This window comes from Tachyglossus aculeatus, chromosome X1 (genome assembly GCF_015852505.1).
Source record: "Tachyglossus aculeatus isolate mTacAcu1 chromosome X1, mTacAcu1.pri, whole genome shotgun sequence".
Taxonomy (NCBI): Eukaryota; Metazoa; Chordata; class Mammalia; order Monotremata; family Tachyglossidae; genus Tachyglossus; species Tachyglossus aculeatus.
In genome coordinates this window covers 92272031-92283939 of record NC_052101.1, presented here as the reverse complement: position 1 = coordinate 92283939, position 11909 = coordinate 92272031, and the positions used below count along the sequence as shown (strand labels likewise).

The 11909-nt window shown below is 46.5% G+C and overlaps 1 non-coding gene across 1 annotated transcript; it reads right to left on the bottom strand.

Moving 5' to 3' along the window:
* Positions 1-9568: 9568 nt before the first annotated feature.
* LOC119919994 lies at positions 9569-9706 on the bottom strand. The gene has a single exon (XR_005447766.1). It is a non-coding gene; the product is annotated as a small nucleolar RNA SNORA7 (small nucleolar RNA).
* Between the last annotated feature and the right edge of the window lie 2203 nt (positions 9707-11909).

Sequence of the window (11909 nt, the reverse complement as noted above, 5' to 3'; positions counted from 1 at the left end):
TGACAACATGATTCCCAATGGATCGACTTTCTACCATATACAAGAAAGTAGAAATGTGGAGAAGGAGAGATGAGAGGCAAGGGGAGAGAAATGAGCAAGTGACAGAGGTAGGGAAAGGAAGGCAGCTTGGTTTAGAGAGCAACAATCTATTCATCAGGACAGCAGGCCCGGAGTCCCAGCTTTATCACTAGCCTGCTGTGCGACCCAGGACAAGTCACCTAATCTCTCTGGGCATCAGTTTCCTCATCTCTAAAATGGAGAGAATAATATTGGCTGCTTCTCATCTCATTGAGATGTTGTGATGGTGGCACGAGATTATTGGTGTGAAAACACTTTGGAAAAATAAAAGTGCTAGACAAATTCAAGGTGTTATTAAAACCACTTCATCATCATCATCATCATCATCATATTTATTGAGCACTTACTGTGTGCAGAGCACTGTACTAAGCGCTTGGGAAGTGCAAATTGGCAACATATAGAGACAGTCCCTACCCAACAGTGGGCTCACAGTCTAAAAGGGGGAGACAGAGAACAAAACCAAACAACAGAGAACAAAACCAAACACACAAGTACACTTGTGTGTACTTGTCTTTTAACACTTTCATACAGATTTCAGTTACCATAGACAACTGTCACATATATTTATCTGGCTCTTTTCCATCAGACCCTCAGATCCCTTTGCAGACATCCAATACGTTGAGATATTTATTAAGTGCTCACTATGTGCTAAGTATTGGGGTAGATCCAAAATAAAAAGATCCAAGATTATCAAATCGGAAACAGCTTTTGTCCCCCAGGGGGCTCAAATTCCAAGGAGGAAGGAGAATAGGTATTTCATCCCCAGGTTACAGATGAGGAAAATACAGCCCAGGGAAGCTGGGCTGTAGAAGCAATGTTGCCTGGTAGATAGAGCACAGGCCTGGGAGTCAGAAGGACCTGGGTTCTAATTTCCGTTCCACCACTTCTGCTGTGATCCTGGGAAAGTCACTTAACTTCTCTGTGCCTCGGTTACCTTATCTGAAAAATGGGGATTAAGACTGTGAGCCCCACATGAAACAGGGACTTTTGGCTTGTATCTATCTTAGGACAAAGCCTGGGACATAGTAATGAATACCACAATTATTATTATTAAGACTGCCAAAGGTCAAGTTGGATACAGTTTGTGTTCCACATGGGGCTCACAGTCTAAGTCTCACAGACTAAGTAGGAAGAAGAACAGGTACTGAATATCCATTTTACAGATGAAGGAACTGAGAGTCAGAGAAGTTAAGTACCCAAAGTCATGCCCAGGCAAGTAGTAGAGGTAGGATTAGAACCCAGGTCATCTGATTTCCAGGCCTCTGTTCTTTCCTCTAGGCCATGCTGCTTCACAGTGCATCTAGCGAGCTGGGATGATGCCAGTTTTTGAGAAGCAGTGTGACCTAGTGGAAAGAGTATGGGCCTGGGAGTCAGAGGACCTGGGTTCTAATTCTGACTCCACATGTGTCATTCTTTCATTCATTCATTCAATCGTATTGAGTGCTTACTGTATTTATTGACTGCTTACTGTGTGCAAAGCACTGTACCAAGAGCTTGAGAGAGTACAAAATAACAACAGACACATTCCTACCCAAAACTAGCTCATAGTGTAGAGGGATAGACAGACATTAATATAAAGGAATAAATAAATTACAAATATATAGTTATGTGCTGTGGGTTTGCGGGGGAGGATGAATGAAGGAGCAAGTTAGAGTGGTGCAGAAGGGAGTGGTAGAAGAGGAGAGGAGGGCTTAGTCAGCGAGGCTTCTTGGGAGGAGATGACCGGCAATAAAGTTTTGAAGTGGGGGAGAGCAATTATCTGTCTGATGAGGAAGGGGGGAGTTCCAGGCCAGAGGTAGGATGTGGGCAAGAGGTCGGTGGTGAGCTAGACAAGACCGAGGTACAGTGAGAAGGTGAGCATTTAGAGGAATGAAGTGTGTGGGCTGGGTTGTAGCAGGAGAGCAAGGTGATTAAGTGCTTTAAAGTCAATGGTGAGGAGTTTTTGTTTGATGCAGAGGTCGATGGGCAACCACTGGAGTTTCTTGAGGAGTTTCTTGTGTCTGCTCTGTGACCTTCGTTTAGTCACTTAACTTCTCTGGGACTCCATTTCCTGGTCTGTAAAAGTGGGGGATTCAATACCTGTTCTCCCTCCTACTTAGATTGTAAAGTCCCTTGTAGGACAGGGATCATGTCCAAGTGGATTAACTTGTAACAACCCCGGTGCTTAGAACAGTGCTTTGGCACACAGTAAGCACATAAAAAGGGCCATTGTTATGAGAGAAACTGAGGGCCACGAGATCCCCTGGCAAGTCAAGGGAGGAGCCAGAAACTGAACTTTAGTTTGTCGACCTGGCTCTCCTGCAACTCCATCCATAGAAAAACACTGCCTACCCTGTTGGGAAAAATGCCACATTTTAAGTGTTTAAGTAGTAAGTATCTCTGCATTTTCGAAGCACACCAAAGATCACCATTGTGACTTCTGAGGACCCAAACACCAAAATCCAATTGTGACACAAAACCATTAAGGTTCGGGAGGATTTTTGTTCTTATCAAAGATCCTGCCTGTACACAGGAAGGGAGAGGTAGGGAGTCCAGTTTCCATGGCAATGGATTTGGCTTTGTAGGAACAGTTCAGCCACAAGTTTAATCCACAACTAATCAAATGTTGAACAAGCAGGAACTGAAATCACCAGTGGTGCTGCACAGTGTTGGCACCCCCTGTGTTGTCATCATATTGTCCAAAAAATTAATTATTAATAGGTGAAAGGGGCGGCGGGGGTGGGGGCCGGGCGATAGGGAGGGGTGCATTTGCCATGAATTCTCCATCTTGTTTGTTTGCTCCACCTGGGAGGCAGCTTTTCATGTGAAGAACAGGCCTTTTCATCTCAGCAATTGCCTCCTTTACATTTTTTTTGGCCAAGGAAGAACGTAAACAAGAATCCAAGCAATGTGTTTTCAGCAGAAAACTGCCAAATGAAGAGGCAATGGGTGCCAACCTCCTGGAAACTACGAGGACCAGCTCCAACACCAAGATTTGCCATGTTTGGCAGAATGTTAATGAAAATTTACCAGTGAACTGGCTCATGTAAAGTGATGCTGTTCAATGGGCCCCAGCAATCAGATGCTATCATTCCCCCCTGATCTGCACTGGCTTTTCCCACTGTTGCCCAACATAGAACTGAAAACAGGAAGGTGAACACTGTCTGGCTGCTGTTTTCTTACTGGGGCAGAGACTCAAATTCCCCTAGATTCCTTGGGTTCATATCTGCAGGAGCCATAGCAGTAGTAGTAGTAGTAATGGAACGACTACTAGTAGTAGTGAAGATATCTCCCCCTTCTAGACTGTGAGCCCATTGTTGGGTAGGGACCGTCTCTATATGTTGCCAACTTGTACTTCCCAAGTGCTTAATACAATGCTCTGCACACAGTAAGCATTCAATAAATACGATTGAATGAATGAATGAACTGGGTGCAGTGCACTGTACTAAGAACTTGGGAAAGTACAATAGAAGCATGAGACACATATGTTCAAAACAGAACTTCTCATCTTCCCACCCAAACCCTGATTTACCCCATCACTGTAGACAGCACCACCTGACTCACAAGCCTATAACCGTGGCACTGTCCTCGACTCATCTCTCTAATTCAACCCACATATTCAATCTGTCATTGAATCCTGTTGGTTCAACTTTCACAGTACTGCCAAAGTCTGTCCTTTCCATTCCATCCAAACTGCTACCACTTTAATCGAAGCACTTTGCCTAACCTGCCTTGATTACTGCATCAGCCCCCTTGCTGACCTGCCTGCCTCTCCCCACTTCAGTCTATACTTCACTCTGCTGCCCAGGTTATTTTTCTACAAAACTGTTCAGTCTGTGTTTTCCCACTCCTCATAAACCTCTGGTGGTTGCCCATCCACCTCCACATTAAATGGACACTCCTTACCATTGGGTTTAAAGCACTCAATCACTTTGCCCTCTTCTACCTTACCTCTCTGATCTCCTACTACAACCCAGCCCGCACACTTTGCTCCTCTAATGCCAACCTATTCCCTGTACCTCAACCTGGTCTATTTCAAAGACGACACCCCCCCGCCACCCACATCCTGCAACTCCCTTCCCCTTCATATCTGACAGCCGATCACTCTCCCCACCTGCGAATAAGAACAGTAATAATAATAATTGTGGTCTTTGTTAAGCATTTACTATGTGTCAAGTACTGGGGTAGATACGAAGTAATCATGTTGGACACAGTCCCTGTCCCACATGGGACTCATAGTCTAAGTAGGAGGGAGAACAAGGGTTGAATCCCCATTTTACAAATGAGGAAACTGAGGCACAGAGAAGCCAAGTGACTTTCCCAAAGTCACACAGTGGGCAGGTGGCAGAGCTGGGATTAAACCAAGGTCCTCTGATTTCCAGGCCCGTGATCTTTCCACAAGGCAAACCTTATTAAAAGCGCATCTTCTCCAAGAGGCCTTCCCTAGCTATGCCCTCATTTCCTCTTCTCCCCCTCCCTTCTGTGTCACCCTTGCAGTTGGATTTGCACCCTTTATTCACCCCACCCTCTGCCCCACAGTACTTATGTACATATTCATTATTAATTTATTTATATTAATGACACCCCCTCTAGACTGTAAGCTCCTTGTGGGCAGGGAATGTGTCTACCAACTCTGCATTGTACTCTCCCAAGCACTTAGTACAGTGCTGTGTACACAATAAGTGTTAAAAAATACAACTGATTCCCACCCACTGTAACATGAAGAAACAAACAAAAACATTTACAAACTGGGCAATTGGAATATGTACATTGACTGTACAATCAGCTGTTTAGGTACTTAGTACAGTGCTCTGAACACAGTAAGCACTCAATAAATACAATTAATTGAATGATGTATATAAATGAGGAGTGAGGGTAGAAATAACCAATCAATAATCAATCACCTCTGGGTGGATGTGCCTTGGTGTTTGGGGAGTTAATCGGGACAGGGTAGTTGAATGAAGTGGGACTTTAGGAGGGTTTTGAAAGTGGGGAGAGTTGAGGTCTGGCTGATTAGGTCGGGGAGGGAGTCCCAGACCAATAGGACAGCATGAGTCAGGAAAGATGGAGATGGGAGAATCAAGAGGGATGTACAGCTTGGGAGGAATGAAGAGAGTGAGCTGGAGACTAGTGAGGGAAGAGGGCTGATCAGTAGGCTGAAGTTTGTCCTGAAACCAAAAGTGAGGAGTTTTTGCTTGATGTAGAGGAAAATGGGAAATCACGGAAGAGATTTGGGGAGAAGGGAGATGGAGGACGAGTGGAGCTTCAAGAAGCTGTTCCATGCAGCAACGCACAGTTTAGACTCAAAGAAGGAATCAGAACTGCTTTTTTCTCCCAGAGTGCTCCTGGGGACAGCAGGGAGCGAACACAGTGGACACATGCTGGGCATAACAGAGCTAGAGAAGGTACAGAGATGGGCAACCACGATAATCAGAAGGATGGAAAGACACAGACTCAGGGGGGACATGGCTGAAGTCTACAAATCCTGAATGGTGTAGACAAACCCCAGGGAAAGTTAGAGATATAAGTTGATGGTGCAAATCAATCAATCAATCAATCGTATTTATTGAGCACTTACTGTGTGCAGAGCACTGTACTAAGCGCTTGGGAAGTACAAGTTGGCAACATATAGAGACGGCCCCTACCCAACAGTGGGCTCACAGTCTAGAAGGGGGAGACAGAGAACAAAACAAAACATATTAAAAAAAATAAAATAAATAGAATATATATGTATAAGTAAAATAAATAAATAAATAGACTAATAAATACGTACAAACATATATACATATATACAGGTGCTGTGGGGAAGGGAAGGAGGTAAGGCAGGGGAGATGGAGAGGGGGAGAGGAAGGAAGGGGCTCAGTCTGGGAAGGCCTCCTGGAGGAGGTGAGCTCTCAGTAGAGCCTTGAAGGGAGGAAGAGAGCTAGCTTGGCGGATGTGCAGAGGGAGGGCATTCCAGGCCATGGGGATGATGTGGGCCGGGGGTCGACGGCGGGACAGGCGAGAACGAGGCACGGTGAGGAGATTAGCGGCAGAAGAGCGGAGGGTGTGGGCTGGGCTGTAGAAAGAGAGAAGGGAGGTGAGGTAGGAGGGGGCGAGGTGATGGAGAGCCTTGAAGCCGAGGGTGAGGAGTTTCTGCCTGATGCGCAGGTTGATTGGTAGCCACTGGAGATTTTTGAGGAGGGGAGTAACATGCCCAGAGCATTTCTGGACAAAGACAATCTGGGCAGCGGCCTGAAGTATGGATTGAAGTGGGGAGAGACAAGAGGATAGGAGATCGGAGAGGAGGCTGATGCAGTAGTCCAGACGGGATAGGATGATAGCTTGAACGAGCAGGGTAGTGGTTTGGATGGAGAGGAAAGGGCGGATCTTGGCAATGTTGCGGAGCTGAGACAGCCAGGTTTTTTGGTGACGGCTTGGATGTGAGGGGTGAACGAGAGAGCGGAGTCGAGGATGACACCAAGTTTGCGGGCCTGTGAGGCGGGAAGGATGGTAGCGCTGTCAACAGTGATGGGAAAGTCAGGGAGAGGGCAGGGTTTGGGAGGGAAGACAAGGAGTTCAGTCTTGGACATGTTGAGTTTTTGGTGGCGGGCAGACATCCAGATGGAGATGTCCTGAAGGCAGGAGGAGATGTGAGCCTGGAGGGAGGGGGAGAGAGCAGGGGCAGAGATGTAGATTTGGGTGTCATCAGCCTAGAGATGATAGTTGAAGCCATGGGAGTGTATGAGGTCACCAAGGGAGTGAGTATAGATCGAGAACAGAAGGGGACCAAGAACTGAACCTTGAGGAACCCCCACAGTAAGGGGATGGAAGGGGGAGGAAGAGCCTGAAAAAGATACTGAGAATGAATGACTGGAGAGATAAGAGGAGAACCAGGAGAGGACGGAGTCTGTGAAGCCAAGGTTGGATAGCGTGTTGAGGAGAAGGGGGTGGTCCACAGTGTCAAAGGCAGCTGAGAGGTCAAGGAGGATTAGGATAGAGTATGAGCCATTGGATTTGGCAAGCAGGAGGTCACTGATGACCTTTGAGAGGGCAGTTTCCGTGGAATGTAGGGGACGGAAGCCAGACTGGAGGGTGTCGAGGAGAGAGTTGGTGTTGAGGAATTCAAGGCAGCGTGTGTAGATGACTCGTTCAAGGAGTTTGGAAAGGAATGGTAGGAGGGAGATGGGGTGATAACTAGAAGGTGAAGTGGGGTCAAGAGAGGGTTTTTTTAGGATGGGAGAGACATGGGCATGTTTGAAGGCAAAGGGGAAGGAACCAGTGGAGAGTGAGCAGTTGAAGATGGAAGTTAAGGAGGGTAGAAGGAACGGAGCGAGAGATTCCATGAGATGAGAGGGAATAATGCTGTTATCACCATCCCAATCAATGGGCTGGGCTGGGTGGGCCTTCAGTTTGACTCAGTCATGGCCCTTTGTCCTTAGAATATTTACCCATGGATAAATTCCTCTGGGAGCCCAAAAATGTATTAGAAAGGATTATGGATGGCAAAAAAAACCCTGTGACACTGAGTCCAGTTTGCCAAGGTGACAGATGGCCCCGGTCCTATCTGTGACTGGAGAGCCATACTCTTGCAGACATTGGAGGTGGTGAGGGTATATATACAGCTTGTGACAGGCTACTATAGCAAGCCCCACAAGGCTCTTATTTTACAACTAGCTCATCTAATATAGGTCAATGGTAATAATATGCAGAAGGGAGACACACTCTAGCCAAGGTTAGAATTCTTATCCCAGGAATTCTGGAACTGCATAAAGCAAAATAACATACCTGCTAATAATTATAATTCATTCAGTCATATTTGTTGAGTGCTTACTGTGTGCAGAGCACTGTATTGTATAATAATGGTGGCATTTGTGAAGTATTTACTAGGTGCCAGGCACTGTACTAAGCGCTAAGGGAGAAACTAGATATTCAGGGCTGACACGGTCCCTGGCCCAACCTGGGCTCACAGTCCAAGGGGGAAAGAGAGAAGGTATTGAATCTCTATTTTAGAGATGAGAAAACCGAGGTACAGAGAAGGTAAGTGACTTACCCAATGTTCCACAGGTAGGTGGATAAGCTAGGATCAGAACCCAGATCCTCTAATTCCCAGGTTCAGTGTCTTTTCACTGGTAGCCCAACTACTTCTCTGCTGAGGGTACCTGTTCCCTCATTCTGGGTTACAACCAGTTCGGCCCAGATTCCCCTTTGGTTTTACCTGAATCTTTAGCTGAAGACTGGGAAGCAGCGTGGCCTAATGGGTAGAACACGGGCCTGGGAGTCAGAAGGATCTGGGTTCTAATCCCAGCTCGTCTACTTGTCTGCTGTGTGACCTTGGGCAAGTCATAATTTCTCTGTGCCTCAACTACCTCATCTGTAAAATGAGGATTAAGACTGTGAGCCCCATGAGGTGCATGGACTGTGTCCAACCTGATTACCTTGTATATACCCTAGTGCTTAGTACAGTGCCTGGCAAATAGTAAGAGCTTGAATACCATAAAAAATGACCATCTCCCACACTGGCTGATTCAGACTCTACCTCACAGCTGTGAGAAGGTGCCTTCTGCCCCACTCTCAGGGTGCAAAAAATGGAATTTTGCAGCCCCAGACTTGATTGTGGGGGAAGATTGTAAGCTTGTTGTGGGCTGGGAATGTGTGCTTATTTTTATATTGTACTCTCCCAAGCATTTAGTACAGTGCTCTACACACAGTAAGCGCTCAATAAACGTGATTGACTGACTGACCGGAAGGGGCAGAACTATTTGGGAGATATCAATTCCAGGTCTCAGACTGCTCTGGCCTCACACCCACTGAACCCAGGGTCAGGAGTCTGAAATCACCTACTGCCCATGATGCCAGGGCCAGATAGTGTAGTGGATAGAGCAAGGGGCTGGGAATCAGAAGGTCATGGGTTCTAATCTCTGCTCCATCACTTGTCTTCTGCGTGGCCTTGGGAAAGTCACTTCACTTCTCTGTGTCTCAGTTACCTCACCCATAAAATGGAGATTAAGACAGTAAGCCCTATGTGGGACAAGGACTGCGTCCAACCCACCTTGGTTGTATCCACCCGAGTGCTTAGTACAGTGCCTGCTACATAGTAAGTGCTTAACAAATACCATAATTATTATAAAGTGAGAACATTCTGGAGAGCTCAAAAGGGAATGGGGCTGGAGCTCTGGGTCTGGGGTGGGGCTAAAATGGCAATGTGTTTTCTATAGACTGTAAACTCCTTTTGTTTGATTTTGTTTGATGGTACTTTTTAAGTGCTTACTATGTGTCAAACATTGCTCTAAACTCTGGGATCTTGTCTTGTCTTATGCCGTCAAGTCGACTCTGAGCCATAGCGATTCCCAGGACACATCTCTTCCAGAACGCCCCACCTCCATCTGTAATCGTTCTGGTAGTGTATCCATAGAGTTTTCTTAATCAAAATATGGAAGTGGTTTACAGTTGCCTTCATCCATGCAGTAAACCTGAGTCTCCACCCTCTACTCTCTCCCATGCAGCTGCTGTCCAGCACAGGTGAGTTTTGACTTGTAGCAGATTGCCTTCTATGCTCTAGCCACTGCCCAAGCTAGGAATGGAATGGGTAGGCCTCTGCCTGACTCTCTCTCCCACAGCCAAGACTGGTAAAGTACTGGAAACTCTCCAGGTGCAATCCTGAGAGGGTAAGCTCTGGAGTAGGTACAAGTTAATTAGGTCAAACACAGTCCCTGTCACACATGGGCTCACAGTTTTAAGTGGGAGGGAGAACAGGTACTGGATCCCCATTCTGCAGATGAGGGAACTGAGGCACAGAGAAGTGAAATGACCTTCCCATAGTCACACAGCAGGTAGGTGGCAAGCCAGGATTAGAACCCAGGTCCTCCAACTCCCAAGCCCATGCTCTTTCCACTAGGCCACACTGCTTCTCATTGCTTGAGAAAGAACAGTAGAGTAGGTACTAAATTATAAGCTTGTCCTCTAGACTGTAAGTTCACTGTGGGCAGGGAATGTGTCTGTTTATTGTTCTAATGTGCTTTCCCATGTGCTTAGTACAGTGTTCTGCTCACAGTAAGTGCTCAATAAATACAAATGAATAAATACAATTGAATGAATGAGTAGGTAGACCCCTTCCTTGCCCACAAGGAGCCTTCTAGACCATGAGCCCACTGTTGGGTAGGGACTGTCTCTATATGTTGCCAACTTGTACTTCCCAAGCGCTTAGTACAGTGCTCTGCACACAGTAAGTGCTCAATAAATATGATTGATTGATTGCAAAGCACTGTTCTAAGCGCTGGGGGGATACAAGGTGATCAGGTTGTCCCACAAGGGGCTCACAGTCTTAATCCCCATTTTACGGATGAGGGAACTGAGGCACAGAGAAATTAAGTGACTTGCCCGAAGTCACACAGCTGACAATTGGCGGAGTCAGGATTTGAACCCGTGACCTCTGACTCCAAAGCCCGTGCTCTTTCCATAGAGCCACATTGTGAGGTGCACTCCTCTTCTTCAGCGTGATAACTACAGCTTGGGGGACCTCTCCCACCACTCTGGCCAAAAGTGGGACCCTTCAGGGGCCCATCATTGGCTCATTGAGTGGCAAGTTAGAACCCCAAGGAGTAGGACCATCCCACTTAGTACAAGACCCCCAGTCACCTTAAGGCAGGGACAATTCCCCCACTAAGGGCCCTGTACCTCAGGAGCTGTGAGGCTTATGCAGAGGTGCCCAGAAACTGTGGCCTTTTCCAACTGGCAGCTCACCTGGTTCACCTCCCTACCCCCATCCAAAACTCACTCTGCCCCCTCTCCTCCATCCTTCCCCAGCTTCTGCTCCAGTGCCCAGATTGTTGAGGATTCCAAGAGGATAAAGAGAGAAGAAAATAAGATTCAAGGTTGGAGAACAGGGCCACCAAAGAATTTGAGGATTAAGATAAGGTATGACATAGGCCAGTAGCGTGCAGTGAATTTTAAAATCATGAAGTTAAGAACAGCGTGACTTACTGTGAAATGGTATAATATAATATCCTATCATGCCCTTCAAAAAAAAGCCAATTCTATCTTTCATAGGGTTTTTTTTCAGCTTCCCTGTAGCACCCATTCATAGAGAGGAAAAATAGGACATTAGCAGCAATAGTCATCATTCTTTTTGTTGCAGTTAATTAATTGTATCCACTGCACTAAATGCTGCAGAGAATGCAATGGAGGTGAAACACATGATTTCCACCCTTAAGGAGCACTTACTATGTGTAGGCCACTGCTCTAATCGCTGGGCTAGATAAAAATTAATCAGTTTAGACACAGTCCCGGTCCCACATGTGGCTCACAGTCTAAGTAGGAGGGAGAAAAGGCTTTGAATCCCCATTTTACAGATGAGGAAGCTGAGGTACAGAGAAGTGAAGTGACTTGCCCAAGCTCACACAGCAGGCAGCTGTCAGAACCAGAATTGGAACCCAGGTCCTTTGGCTCCCAGGTCTGGGCTTTTTCCACTTGGCCATGCTGCTCCTCAGTGGTCATGATTTTTTCTTGATGTGGAGGGAAACGGGTACTCATTGCAAGTTTTTGAGAAAGGGAGAGATGAGCACATGAGAAGACGATCTGGGTTCAATAGGGTAGTATAGTCTGAAGAGGGGAGAAGTTGGAGAGCGGGAAACCAGGGAGGAGGCTGATACAATATTCTAATAAGGACAAGACAATGCTTGAACCAAGGTAGTGGCTACTTGGGTGAAGAAGAAGGGGTAGATAATGTGTTTCAGTGTCAGAGGACCTGGTTTCTATTCCCAGCTCCACCACTTGTCTGCTGTGTGACCTTGGGCAAATCACATAACTTCTTTGTGCCTCAGTTTTCTCATCTGTAAAATGGGGATTCGATACTTGCTTTTCTTACCCCTTAG